General features: G+C 37.7%; 1 protein-coding gene across 1 annotated transcript in view; it reads right to left on the bottom strand.

Annotated features, from left to right (window-relative positions):
• The window catches only part of LOC139137247 (mucin-2-like), a 35,881-nt gene extending 22,218 nt beyond the window's left edge, over window positions 1-13,663 (bottom strand). Inside the window, exon 1 of the mRNA XM_070705240.1 lies at window positions 13,556-13,663. The gene's annotated coding sequence lies outside the window, so the exon portion shown is untranslated. The remainder of the gene's footprint in view (window positions 1-13,555) is intronic.
• Window positions 13,664-16,118: the final 2,455 nt, after the last annotated feature.

The following is a 16,118-nucleotide window of genomic DNA, read 5'->3' on the forward strand; positions in this document are numbered from 1 at the left end:
TCAAAGATATGGCCGATGGCGATAACAGTCGTTAAGGTTTTCAAATTACAGTCGGCGAGGCAACCTGGAGGTTCTCCCTATTTCCTATAAGGAAAGGCATTTTACAAACACCCCTCAGTAAGGTAACTTTAATCGACAAAATTATGAATGGGTAACATCACAAAAAATAGACACCATACGGTGTACGACGAAACCGGAAGAGTTACGAATGTACAGTGTTAGGCTGATCAGAGTCAGTCCGTGTATTTTCATCATATACCTCAGGCTGGAATATCATCAGAACCAATGAATACGTACGGTTCAGATGTCCAGGGACGGCCTCGGTTCATATAGTCGATCAAAAGATATTTTCACCATTTCAATATGTCAATACTCCCCAGACCATGTTGAAATACACAGTTGTCGGCTTGTCAACACACCTTGTATACATGTAAATTGCATAATAATTGTTTAATTTTTATAGTAGCTCGGACTAGAATTTACTCCTCGACAACTTACCACATTGTCTTAGCTGAGTTGACAAGCTAAACACTTATGTCTCAATATGCGTTCGGGGTAGCACAAGCAACCTTGGTCGCCATTCAAACGAACGATGTGAAAAATTATCAACGATAGCATGGGAACCTGACCCGGGCCAGACCGAAGAGAAGCTTTTGTAAATGATTTTGTTGTTGTTGTTTTGTTAAATTCACCGACTTGAACCAAGGCTGAATCTAGGCAGCTATCAAAGGATTGACATTGTTCAGTGTCTTGTCAAACAAGATAACAAATTTGCGCGCTTATTTTTGTGCCTTCTGTCGCCTTGAGAGTTTTTGACCGCAATTGCTCAACTCAGGCATGAGCTAATGGCACCAACGTAAAATCCGCTCGTCACCACCCAACCGAGATACCTTTGTCGATATCAACCGATAGTCGGTATCATAAAACTGCCCCTACTGTTATAAAATGCTGTCAATGAACTAGAACATGTCCACGGACATAATACTAACGTTATAGCACCTGCAGTGCCTCGGATATCATTAATGTGACTCTTCGAACATTATACTGAGCTGACCAAGGCAGCAGTCTATTTAGCTAGTGTACGCTATCATCCGGGACCAGTCAATTCAAGGTAACAGACTGGTCTCGTTTGTCTCGCTTTCAGCTTTGTGCAAATTAGACCGTGCAAATAAACTCCACTGTTTCGTGAACTTTTCGTGCAATATCGATCAAGCATTGAGGTGCTCTATCAAAACAGAGTTTGAAATTATGTTCGTCACTGAAATCGAGACAACATGACATCTCAGGGGAGTTTTAACCACAGCTAACTTTTAACAAGCTGACCATTCACGCATTACGTCTGCGTTGCATGATGCGGGTAGTGTAAACAATGTTCAGGTCTCCAGGTCGTTAGCGTGATCTACCGCTCAGTGATTGAGAACTCTAAAATTCAAAGCTCATTTCTCAGGAGAAATCGATATGCTCAGTGTTAAACCGGTTCGCTGTTGTCAATTGTTGGAATAATACTTATGGCTGTCTTGTACATTTTCGACCGGATGACATTTTGGCTTGATTCACAAAAATGGTTTCGGGTTAGTGTTATCTTATATTCATGAATGTAAATTCCTCGGTTACAAAGATTAAAAACTTTACCAAAGTGTTAGCCTTGAAAACGTGTTCATAATTTGACATATTGGCATTTCTTCCAATTGAAAAATGAAATCGACGTTTCCACTCTTGAAACTTGAACATTCTCAATTAGGGACTGGACAGATATTACAGGTGGAAGGACGGTGTGTTTTAGGGATCAATCGGATTTTTTCGTGCAAGCGATTTTGAAGGGTCATGAAATTTCGCATATGCCTTTGGAGGAGGGTCACCATTTTTTCAAAATTATTACAATCAAAGATATGGCCGATGGCGATAACAGTCGTTAAGGTTTTCAAATTACAGTCGGCGAGGCAACCTGGAGGTTCTCCCTATTTCCTATAAGGAAAGGCATTTTACAAACACCCCTCAGTAAGGTAACTTTAATCGACAAAATTATGAATGGGTAACATCACAAAAAATAGACACCATACGGTGTACGACGAAACCGGAAGAGTTACGAATGTACAGTGTTAGGCTGATCAGAGTCAGTCCGTGTATTTTCATCATATACCTCAGGCTGGAATATCATCAGAACCAATGAATACGTACGGTTCAGATGTCCAGGGACGGCCTCGGTTCATATAGTCGATCAAAAGATATTTTCACCATTTCAATATGTCAATACTCCCCAGACCATGTTGAAATACACAGTTGTCGGCTTGTCAACACACCTTGTATACATGTAAATTGCATAATAATTGTTTAATTTTTATAGTAGCTCGGACTAGAATTTACTCCTCGACAACTTACCACATTGTCTTAGCTGAGTTGACAAGCTAAACACTTATGTCTCAATATGCGTTCGGGGTAGCACAAGCAACCTTGGTCGCCATTCAAACGATAGCATGGGAACCTGACCCGTGCCAGACCAAAGAGAAGCTTTTGTAAATGATTTTGTTGTTGTTGTTTTGTTAAATTCACCGACTTGAACCAAGGCTGAATCTAGGCAGCTATCAAAGGATTGACATTGTTCAGTGTCTTGTCAAACAAGATAACAAATTTGCGCGCTTATTTTTGTGCCTTCTGTCGCCTTGAGAGTTTTTGACCGCAATTGCTCAACTCAGGCATGAGCTAATGGCACCAACGTAAAATCCGCTCGTCACCGTACCACCCAACCGAGATACCTTTGTCGATATCAACCGATAGTCGGTATCATAAAACTGCCCCTACTGTTATAAAATGCTGTCAATGAACTAGAACATGTCCACGGACATAATACTAACGTTATAGCACCTGCAGTGCCTCGGATATCATTAATGTGACTCTTCGAACATTATACTGAGCTGACCAAGGCAGCAGTCTATTTAGCTAGTGTACGCTATCATCCGGGACCAGTCAATTCAAGGTAACAGACTGGTCTCGTTTGTCTCGCTTTCAGCTTTGTGCAAATTAGACCGTGCAAATAAACTCCACTGTTTCGTGAACTTTTCGTGCAATATCGATCAAGCATTGAGGTGCTCTATCAAAACAGAGTTTGAAATTATGTTCGTCACTGAAATCGAGACAACATGACATCTCAGGGGAGTTTTAACCACAGCTAACTTTTAACAAATTGACCATTCATGCAGTACGTCTGCGTTGCATGATGCGGGTAGTGTATACAATGTTCAGGTCTCTAGGTCGTTAGCGTGATCTACCCCTCAGTGATTGAGAACTCTGATCTAAAATTCAAGGCTCATTTCTCAGTAGGAAACCGATATGCCCAGTGTTAAACCTGCTCGCTGTTGTCATTTTTTGGAATAATACTTATGGCTGTCTTCTAAATTTTCGACCGGATGATATTTTGGCTCGATTCACAAAAATGGATTCAGATTAGTGTTATCTTATATTCATGAATAAAAATTCCTCGGTTACAAAGATTAAAAACTTTGCCAAAGTATTAGCCTTGAAAACGTTTTCATAATTTGACATATTGGCTTTTCTTCCAGAGGAAAAATCATGCAATCGACGTTTCCACTCTTAAAACTGCACGAACATTCTCAATTAGAAACTGGACAGATATTACAGGTGGAAAAACAGTGTGTTTTAGGGATCGATCGGAATTTTTCGCGCAAGCGTTTTTGAAGGGTTATGAAATTTCGCACATGCCTTTGGGGGAGGGTCACCATTTTTTCAAAATTATTACAATCTAAAATATAGCCGATGTAGCGCTTTGTCCATTATAACGAATGATACCCGATGGGAGCCAATTCGACAAACAATTAACCATTTTCTCCTACAAACAAGCTATATATACTTTTATATAAGTGATTGATAATTTATGTAAATGTACTTGGCTTAGTGAGGGCGGTTAAAAGTGTATGAATGTACAAGAACTTAAAATTTATTTTTATTTCACTGAAAAATGTTGATTTACTTCATTTGGAGTTCATGAGAAAAAAACGAACAATGTTTTTTCAATATGTAACTAGCAATATTTGTTCATTTACGTACATTGGATAATTGATGTAATGCACTTGATTAGAATAGGATGGTTACAAGTGCATATGTGTACAAGAATTTTGATTTTGGAATTTCACCGAAAATGTGGATTCACTATACATGGGAGTCTATGTCAAAACTATGAATAATTTTTCCCACAATAACACAGGCAATATCAGTGCATTGATAGACATTCGATACTTGACAAAAAAATTCCTGAATAGGATGGTTACAAGTGCATGTGTGTACAAGAAATTTGATTTTGGAATTTCACTGATACAAATTTCACTGTACATTTTAGTCTTTGAGAAAACTATGAATAATTTTTGTCTATACTAAATAGCTAAATCTGTGCTATTATGAGTGTTTGACAATTGATAAAACCGTAATTGGTCAGAATAGGGTGTTTTTAAATGCAGATGTGAACATTACAACAAATATTGCAATTTAACCCAAAAGTATCAATTCCCCTCTCATTGTAGTCAAGGGGTAAACTAATATTCATTTCTCCCTAACAAACCTTGTAACAGTCTTTTTTGATTGATTTTGAATAGCTAGTTTTACTGCAAGTAGTATATAGTGTTACTTATTGTGAAATATGATCTTTTGTTATTGAATTACTTGAAAAACAACTTGCTTAGAAAGGATTATTTTCTAGGCTAAAAACTATTCTTTGACAGTCCAAAGGTCAAATTAAGATAATGTTGATATGGAACGTGACAAGCAGGACAGGGTCACTGTTTTTTATACATTGAAATTAGCTGGGGGTAATTTTTTCCTAAACGCTTTTGAAGAGACACTTTATTTAGCGCAGCTTCACTTTTAAAATACCGGCCTCCCTTTCCTTTCTGTCTAGTCCCTTACCTTGAAATTACAATAATTATGGGTGCTATTCAATGGAGCCACGACCAGTAATCGCTATGATAAAAAGCTTAACAGTAGGACTCACTTACTGTCAATTGAACTTTTGATCTCAACACGCTAAATTTTAGTCACTGAAATTTTCGATTGCAGCACTACAACCTTCGTCTACAGAATAACGCGATCTCAATGTTTGGACATCAAAATTGGGTCATAGACTCTTGGTAATTTATACCTTCCACTGTCTCTATTAAGGTATAGCTGGTTAACACGGACATATATCGCCTCCTTGATACCCCTTTCGAAGTATCGAGGATCCCTATCAAGAATTTCTACATTTCCCAAGTCCACAAAGTGGTCTGGTGATTCAATGTGGATATGTTGGGAAACCTCCAATGTTGTAGAGCTGGGACGCCGGTGTTCAAGAAATCTGGTTTTCAGAGATCTCTCTGTTTCATTGATGCAAAATTGTGTGCAGGGGCTCACATACAGTGTATTGCCGTAATTTATGTGTAGAGGTAATTTTTATTGTGCACTTTATCTATGATACGCAATGAAAGTAAGATCTGCTTTGAAGAAGTGGGGTGGTTGTATTTTTTCATAGCTCGGACAATCTAAAAAAATCACTGATACTAGTAATTTTGTTAAATTTTAAGCAATTTAAAGTCTAATTTTAGCAATCTAATTCTAGCAATCTTAACGGCAGAGTGCAGTATTTTTTGTGATAAAACAACATTTTTGTAAACAATTTTTATTTCTACTTTGACACATTTCAGCGAGTGAAGTAATGATTTAAATATTGAATAAAGAAAAATGATTTCACCTTGCCGGAAAAAAATACTTTATGTGTCGTGTATTGACACGGGTAACTTCTGGAGCCAAAATTTTTGCTCACAGGAATCATCCTGCAGTGTTAAGGAATACTACACCCAAAGGACATAACACACCTATGACGATGTGTTGCTGGTAACACGGAAATAACACTAAAATAATACGGAAATATCTCCTATGAAGGGAATGTCACAATAAGCAATGTGGCTAAGGCATATGACTGAGTACATAGTAGAAAGAAAAGTAACTGAATGACTCAGATCTACTTGAGAGTTTTATGCATATTATACGATGCGGGTATTAAAAACAACAGTCGTTTACTCATGACATCTATTGGTAACTTTCTAGTGAAAAGTTGGCCATGCAGCCTCCAAAAGCACAGTATCATTGATATTTCTGCAATTTTGAAATTCTTGAATACATGTACAGTAAAATATTTTTCAGTATCATTGTGTTTTCGGGGGTTTTTTTTGTATTTTCTTTTGATTTTCTTTTGTTTTGTTCGTTTGTTTTTGAACACTCGCATATTTCAATTCATTTAGAGTCAAGCGAGACAATAATGGACTTTTTCGGGTTTCAACTATCCGCAACTTCAATGTGTTTTGCATATCGAATTTTCTATTGTGCATCGTCACCTCAGATACATATTTGCAACTGTCTGAGAGAAAATTAAGATGATAAGAGAAAATCCCAGTTTACATTTGTAAAATATTCGCACGTATTCAAACTTTTTTGGGCGACTAGGAGGTGAGTATGACGTTATCGTCGCGTGAGTAAGCGGTCAGTGATGGCAAATAGCACGGTAGGAACGTGAGACGTAGAGCGTCGATAATGTTTGTTCAAACTTCTGTTTTTGTTCAGATTTTGTTTGCAACAGCATATTAGTTGCCCTTTCAAGACATATCACGAATAGACACTGATCTTGAGTTCTCTTTATGTCATTAGTTCGAATTCCCCTATGCTGGCTCTATGCATTTAGCCACGGCAACACATTTGAAAGGTGAAATCTTGGTCAGGTACCTACCTTAAGCGTCACGAAATCCCCTCTATTAATAAGTTTGTATGCGTTTGTCATCCATCCAATCCGAAATTCTGTCGTTGTCGACATTTAAATACTTTTCTTCTGTGACAAACACATCAAGGCTTTTATGTTACTTTCGGTAATTACGTATAACGATTATCTTGCCTAGTTCATAAGCTGTATAATATTTGAAAGCACCAAGAACTTGACAACTGAAGAACAAAATGCCTGAGACGTTTGACGAAATAAAGATACAAACTCACACAGCAAGTTTTAGTTATTATATCAAAGCAAGTGCTCTAATGAGGCTCGTTTTGAAATATCCAAATGCAATCTTACTCTGTTGGTATACTCAAAAATGTTACCGCAGTTATAATCTACGATAAACGATAATAAAGGACATTTTATTGGCCGATAACAGACAGATAATGGCATCTTGTTTACAACCATATTCAGTATACCTACTAAATTTAAGCATTTGATATTAGTGGCGCCAATCGTATGGATTTTTTGTTTACTGAATATTCTGTTAACCAAACTGCAATAACACTAATGTCACTTTTATGTAGCAATCAAAGTCCGAAGTGATTTGGCAATGGTTCGATCGTATTGGCGCGATAGTGTATCGCTTATACGCATGCGTTGCTCGCCACTGCCAGCGCTGATTCCCGACTATGCCGTACTATACTTAGTGAGCAGTGACATGGGTTCGAAATTATGGATACTTAAAAACTGGTCATTCCCATTCTCCTGTGTGGGGATATTAAATAGTCCAAGCTAGTATTGACTAAGTAAGAAATAAACACAACTCTACAATACCAATTGATGCCGATAAATTTGTGTGTACGTCTCATTTTCACCTTCGAGATTGTTTACCCGCTGTTTCCATGGCGATAACAGTCGTTAAGGTTTTCAAATTACAGTCGGCGAGACAGCCTAGTAATTTTTTCTGAGGTTGTACCAAGAGGTTTCACCCCATTTCCCATATGAAGATCATTTTAAAAACATCCCTCAGAAAAGTAACTTTTATTCAACAAGATTACGAATGCACTTTTCGGGTAAAATCCAAGAAACCTAGACTTCATACGGTGTACGGCGAAACCAGAAGATTTACGAATGTACATTGTTGGGTTGATCAGAGTCAGTTTGCGTATTGTCATATACCTCTAGAATACCATCAGGGCAAATAAATGCGTACGGTTCGGATGTCCAGGGAGGGCCTAGGTTCATATAGTCGACCAAATGATATTTTCACTATTTATATACGTCAACTGCTCCCCAAACCATGTTGAAATAGACAGTTGTCGGCTGGCCAACATACCTTGTGTACCTGTAAATTGCATTGTAATTCTTGATTTTTATCTTTGCTCGGACTAGAATTCACTGCTCGACAACTTAACGCAAGTGACGTGTATACCTTGTCTAAGCTAAGTTGACAAGCTAAACACTTGTGTCTCAATATGCTTTCGGGGTAGCGCAAGCAACCGTGGTCGACATTCAAACGCACGTTGTGAGAGCTTATCGAACGTTACAGCTGCTGTGCCTTCAACCTTTGCAGCTATTAGACTTGGTACAAGCCTATAACTTGTTAACGTGTGAGTGGGGTGGTCACAGTGTGCGTGGGGTGACCGCGATGAGTGGAGTGAACACGATACTCGGGAGTTTCAACGGTGAATCCGGTAAAAACAAACCCACTTAGTCTACTGCAGAGACTCCAGGGTATCGTGTCTGATAGCCAGGAAACCTAGCCTGGGCCAGACGCAAGAGAAGCTTTTTTTAAATGATTTTGTTGTTTTTTAATTCCCCGACTGGAACCAAGACTGAGTCTAGGCAGCTATCAAAGGGGTTGCATTGTTCGGTATCTTGTCAAATAAGATCATAAATTTGTCCGCTCAATTTTTGCTTTCTGTCGCCTTGTGAGTTTTTGACAGCAATTGCTTAGCTCAGGGGTGAGCTAATGGCACCAACGTAAAAGCCGTTCGTCACCACCCAACCGAGATACCTTTGTCATATCAACCGATAGTCGGTATCATAAAACTGTCCCGCTGTTATAAAATGCTGTAAATAAATTAGAACATGTCTACAGACATGATGCTAACCTAATAGCACCTGCATTGCCTCGGAGAATATTATAAATTGGACTCTTCAAAGATTGTACTTGGCTGAACAAGGCAGCAGTCTATCAAGGGAGCGTTCTGTTTTTATGGCCGGAGTTGGGCCGGCAAATTCTTCCTGCGCATCGGTCAAAATAATTGAACCCCCTACCCATTGCACCAAAAAAAGATGACACCCTTCCCCTTTGAAGATGACATAAAATTCATGACCCCCCCCCCCCCCCCCAATCGCTTGAGTAAAGCTGCACACACAAACACCTCTGGGGGCATGATAGAATCCAAAAAAAATGATTCGCAGATTATTTTCAAATAACCCTCCTTACAAGCTCACAAGTTGTTTATGTTCAAATTTCCCCTTCTGACTTGCTATAATTTTGACATTACCCCTCAGAGGGCTTGGACAGAAATAACAGGTGGATCGCATTATATTTTTGCGCAAGCATATATGTACAAAATTTTGATATTTGGATTTAATTGATAATCAGCCTTTGACAATGTTGATTAACTATACATGGTAGTCTATGAGAAAACTAAGTAATACTTTTTCAATACAAAACTATATCTATGTACCATTTATAGCTATTTGATAATTGACCTAATTGTACTTATTGATAATTGGAATAGGGCTGTTACAACTGCTATGTGGACAACAATTTGCTGTTGACTTTAGAATTTCACAAACAATGTTATCCACTATACATGGGAGTCCATGGTAAAATTGTGAATATTTTTTTCCAATGAAAGACTTGCTATAGTTATGCATAAACAGATGTTCAATAGTTAACTTAATTTTACTAGATTAGAATATGATGATGCATGTTATGTGTACAAGAAATCTGATTTTGGAATTTCACTGAAAATGTTCATCCACTATATAAGGGATTCAATGAGCAAACTATGAACAATTTTTTCCAATACAAAAATAGGTAAACCTGTGTATTTATGTACCCTCCATTATTAATATTTGATTACTCCATTACTAATACTTGATTAGACTAGGGTGGTAACAAATGGATTTATTCGCCAGAAATTGGATTTTGGAATTTCACCGAAATGTAGATTCACTATACATTGGAGTCTATGAGAAAACTATGAATATTTTTTACAATGCTAAACTAAATTAATTTGTGCATTTATAGATGTTTGATAATTGATGGGCATTTGAAAGTTCAGATGTTGACAACAAGTATGATATTGGAATTTAACCTAAAAGTAAAATTTCACTTTTCATGGTACTATTAGTCGACAGGTAACTGTTAAATAATTTCCCTGACAAAACTTGCTATATCTATAATGTAAGTAATAGAAATTATTCATTGCCCTCAGTGAGCTTGATTTAAAATAAGACAAGCCTCGGAACTGCCAAGTCAATATGTTCATGTGACAGATAATTATACTTTTGTTCAGATTTAGTTAACTGACTTCAGAGAATGAAATCATGCAGCGAATCATTTTTATCTCCCAGAATATTTCTGAAAACTGAAACTGCTTTTTGACGGGACGGATACTTATGAAAATTAAGTGACCCCCTGAGCTGTTTGAAAAATGCATGACCCCCCCCCCCCCCCCACTTTGCAGTTTTCAAATTTGAGGTGAACCCCCTGGATTTTGCCGGCCCAACCCCGGCCGCAATAACTGAACGCTCCCTAAGCTTGTGTACATACGATATCAACCGGGACCAGTCGTGCACAACAAGCTGGTCTTGTTTGTCTCCTTTGTCAAGCTTTGTGCAAATTGCACAGTGCAAATCAACCCCACTCTTCGTGCAATATCAATCAAGCCTTGGGGTGCTCTATTAAAACACAGTTTAAAAATTGTGTCCGTCACTGAATTCGAGACTAAATAACACCTAAGGGGAGTTTTAACCACCGCTGACTTTAGACAAACTGACCATTCACGCATAACGTCTGCGTTGCATGATGCGGGTAGTGTAAACAATGTTCAGGTCTCCAGGTCGTTAGCTTGATCTACCGTTCAGTGATTGAGAGCTCTAAAATTCAACACTCATTTCTTGAGAGAAAACGGATATGTTCAGTGTTAAACCGGGTCTCTGTTGTCATTTATTAGAATAATACTTATGGCTATCTCCTAAAATTTCGACCTGATAGGATTTTGGCTCGAATCACAAAAATGGATCTAGGTTAGTGTTATCTTATGTTCATAAATGTAGATTCCTCGGTTACAAAGTTTAAAACTTTGACCTAGTTTTAGCTTTGAAAACGTTTTCATAATTTGACATATTGGCTCTTCTTCAGGCTGAAAAATGAAATCGACGTTTCCACCCTTGAAACTGCTGGGACATTCTCAATTAGGGACCGGGGGGCGGTGTGTTTTTGGGTGGATCGCAATTTTTCGCGGCCGCAAAGATTTTTGGAAGATTCATAATAATTCGCACTTGTCTTTTCGGGAGGGTCACTATTTTTGCAAAATTACTACAATGCAAGGCCTGGCCGAAGTAGCCCTTCGTCCATAAATATTTGTTTGTTGTTGGCTCAGAGAGGGCGGTAAAAAGTGCATACATGTACAATAGCGACGTATAGGCTGTAATAAGTGTCAACAACAATAACAGTGTCCTCTGTACAATTACAAGCCAAACTGTTAATGAAGGTAAACATTACAGCCATTGTAGGTCTTTTTGATTGATTTTGAATAACCAATTTTACTGCAAGTAGTAGATAGTATTATTTATTGTGAAATATGATCTCTTTTTATTGAATTACTTGAAAAACAACTTGCATAGAAAGGATTATTTTCTAAGCTTAAATAGTTCTTTGACAGTCTAAAGGTCAATGAAAAATTATATTTAAAAAAGAAAATATTATTGATATGGGACGTGACACGCAGGAGAGGGTCACTGTTTTTATGCATGGAATTTGCTGGGGAGGGTTGCTATTTTTTCGAAAATGCTTTTGTAGAGACACTATATTTAGCGTAGCGTCACTTTGAAAAACAGCGGCCACCCCTTCCCTGTAATTTCTGTCCAGTCCCTTAACTGTAAATAACGATAATTATGGGCGATTTTCAGTGGAGCCAAGACCAGAAGACGCCATGATAAAAAGCTCAACAGTAGCGCTCACATACCCTGTACTGCCGTAATGTTATCTCACGTGAAGGTAATATTTTCTGTGCTCTTTATTTATGATATGCAATGCAAGTAAGATCTGCTTAAGTGGAGTGGTTGTATTTTTGCATAACTGGGACAATCTGAAAATAACTGATATTTGTCGCAATTTCTTAAATTTTAGGCACTTTAAAGTCTAATATTAAATGTCCCAGCAATCTAAACGGCAGAGTGCAGTATTTTTTATTATAAAACAACGTTTTTGTAAACAATTTTCATTTTGACTCGTTTCAGTGAGTGTCGTAATAATTGAAAAATTGAATAAGGAAAAATGACTGGACGTTAAATGGATAATGTAAGTTGATCTGTCGTGTATTGACACGGGCAACCTCTCGAGCCAAAAGATTTTATTCGCGGGAATCATCATGCAGTGTTAAGGAAGAACTACACCCCGCAGGCATAACACCTGTGACGATATGTTGCTGGTAACACGAAAATAACACAGACATAATATGAAAATATCACCAATGAAGGCACTGTCACATAAAACCAAGAGCAATGTATAGGCATTTGACTGTGTAAATAGCCTAGTAAAAAATGAACTGAATGACCTCTAGTGTTTAATTTCATGAGTCAGATCTACTTGACATTTTCAAGCACATTCCACGATGTGGGTATTATAAACAATTTTGTTTGCTTATGACAGGGAAGTAATCAATCGATAACTTTGGAGTGACAACTTAATTGGCCATGTAGCCACCAAAAAGCACAGTGTCACTGACATTTCTGCAATGTTGAAATTCTCAGTTGATCCAACAAGAAAAAGATAATTATGTTCGTTTTCAACATCTTCCACAATGTAGTCTTTGAAATCGCTTCATGCACGCTCTAAGTCCGGTACCTTTTCACGCTGTTATGGACTTCTAATGCAAAAGCAACGCCATCGCCCTCAAAAGGGCAAACTGACTTGCATTGTGGAAAATCAATCGAAAACACTGTATCCTGTCGGTTATCATGGCGTGCTTTGTAAACACCTTCATCGTATCGTATCGTAAACACCTAGCTTTGTAAACACCTATCGACGGTCACGCAAACCCGAGACGTACACTGTAAATGAATTATATAATTTGAGACACATGTTCCCAAATTTGAGGTCCTTTACTAGAAATTAAAAATACCATGATGAAAAATGGTTTGATGAAAATGGCATAATGACATACCATTATCAATATCTACCAAATCCAGCTGTGCGTGATCGGTTCAGTAAATTTGGAAAGGGATGTGTGTAGCGACATGATGGTCGAAAATTTTAAATCAGGCAAGCGACTATGAACGACAGAAAATTACATCAGAAATAGTGCGGGGGCTTTCTATGATAGCATTCATACACAGCAACTTTCGAACTAACACTCAGACTGCGCAATGCTTATCGATCGACACATTGAGTGCCCGGGGTCAAACGAGGTAATAGCAAATAAGGGACAATTCTTCACCATGCGCACAGTGTCAACAGACAGGTACCGATAGGATATAATCGACGTTTCGGATAAGCGACACACTACTGTAAAGAAAACATTCCAGTACTGAGACGACGTATGGAAGACAAGTACAGCTTACCGTAATTTTAGTATACTTTAACAGTTGACAGACCGGAAAACCCGACACGAGATGAGACAACCTGAAACGACCAAGGCCACTTGTGCCGATGATTGGAAAATCGCTCTTTGCGCCCTCATGGTCCCAGACTAGAAACGGTGAACATAGTGAATGTACATTCAAGTTTTTGAAGCGGTCGTTTATAATAAATATTAGTGTTCTAATCAAATGAAAATTCAATTCACAAAGTTGTGTTCAGATATTGTGTAAACAGTCATGTACACAACTTACTGTATAGACTTATACCAAGTCTGTGCAGTGGACATGTAAATATCAAAACAGAATAAACTGAAGGAATGAACATTACCAGACTTTCACGCTGTGTCGTTAGAATGTGAGCATTACTTTTAAGATGCTTGGCCATCATGTGCAGCGCCCTAGTGGAATAATTCCATCAGTAATATCTAGTAATAACATTTCAACGATTTTCCTGTCATCGGCATATATATATATATATATATATATATAATATATATATATATATATATATATATATATATATATATATATATAATATATTATATATATATATATATATATATACAAAATGTATACAATGTGCCCTCCCGGTTATCACCATAATGGCTTTATGGCAACCTCTGAACTTGAGCACAGAGAGTATATATATATATATAATATATATATATATATATATATATATATATATATATATATATATATATATATATATATATATATATATACACACACATATATATTTGGTAAGTATTTCAAACTTTTAATTTCCAGGGGCGTTCTACCCTTCAAAGTCAAAAGTGTCTCCACGTTGACCGAGTGTTCCTTCTTGAGGCCAAGAAAGATGACAAACTAATCAGTGAAAAGTGACATATAACGTTTTAAAAGGATGATTGTATGTACAGGGCAATGCTAATAGATCAATCAATCAATCAATCAGTCAATCAAAAGCGTTTATATGGCGCCAACATCCACTGCGAGGTAATGTTCTAAGGTGCTGAATAAAGAACACAAAATGCCGCTGGATGCCGCGGCTGTCGTTTAACACAAAGCTAATATCGTTGAGATTCCCGGAGATTAAGTGTTCGTGAGTCAACACAACGTCCCAAGTTTAAGTAATACTGTTATGACATGTGCAGGTCCAGGCACTGGTCGAAACTCAATATGCCCGAAATTCAGGAAATTCCAGTCACTGCATCGCACAGGGCGGATGCTGGATGCTATTTGAGATGCTGCGGGAAAAAAATTGAGTAAGGTGTATCCCGGAATGACGTCAACGGGTCTCATGACCAGACGATAACCATTGTGTCCGCGTCGCTATAGAATGGTGTACGTTTTGTGAGGAAGGTGTACATACGAGAGTATCGATTTGATATACATCTATATAACCGTTGTGACCATGGCTGATTAATGAGTCGAATCTCTCTCTTCATGAATAATGAATGCACGTACTGACGTTGAGCTCCTAAAGGGTCATCAGTAAAAATTATTCTACAATTAACTGACAAAAGGGAGGGAAATCATGTACAAAAGTACTATACAAGGGATGACAGTTATAATTAATTTATTTTTCCAAATAGTTGATCCTGAAATTCTCAAAGTCTGGTGAACGAATATTGCTGCCCAACATAAAGCTATTTGAAACGCAGGAGTACTGAAAACCACTCATCTATAATTGAGTTGTATATTTGCTGAGTCATCGCAGTCGAAATTTGATCGTATGTGTGTAGCAAAACATGACCTACTGGTATATCCACATAAGACTAAAGTGTATTATCCGTGTTGAAAGTTATGTAAGATGAGTTTTTATTCGAATTTGAGGCACACTAACTATGTTAAACATATCTAATGAAAAGCCATACTAGCACATAAAACAAAGTGTGACTTGTCTGCTGTCGGGCAGCACTTGCTGGAGTCTGGTGTGCGTATAAGTGTTGAAATGGTGGAGTCTTGTCCCTCAAAGTATGATAAATCTTCGGTGTTAAAACACGCCCTCTTTAAAGCCCCAATAGCTGCGAATTTTATGCACTATTTTCATGATTATATTTTCAAACTAAAGTTTGTGCTCTGTAAATGTGCTAACCGAAGGGCTTGTATAGACTGAGATATCACTGCTCGCTGATCTGGACCATGCCTAGACGTTTTTACAGGCTGAATAATAAAGGGATGCCGCACTCATAAAATGGCGCCCGACGGAAAAGTACGAAAAACAGTTTTTCTGTACATACCCGTCGTGATCATACCAGAAACAAGCATGATGCCATATTCTTGAATGCACAACACACGATGGTTAACATTTTGTTGATGCAATCTTTATTTTCTCATTCATATGATAAGTTCTTTGAAAATGGCGAGGAATCTAAAATGATTTTAAAACGTTTAATACATGCCACTTTCGACATTTATGACAGTTATCATACACTCTTCCAGCACTCAGAAAACTCTTGGAAAAGTCAGGATATTTTGAAATCTGTTTATTACACTTTCGCAGCTATTGGGGCTTTAATGACCTCTTGAACGACGACAATTCAAACAACCACAGATTCTA

The sequence above is a fragment of the Ptychodera flava genome, chromosome 7 (assembly GCF_041260155.1).
Source record: "Ptychodera flava strain L36383 chromosome 7, AS_Pfla_20210202, whole genome shotgun sequence".
Classification (NCBI taxonomy): domain Eukaryota; kingdom Metazoa; phylum Hemichordata; class Enteropneusta; family Ptychoderidae; genus Ptychodera; species Ptychodera flava.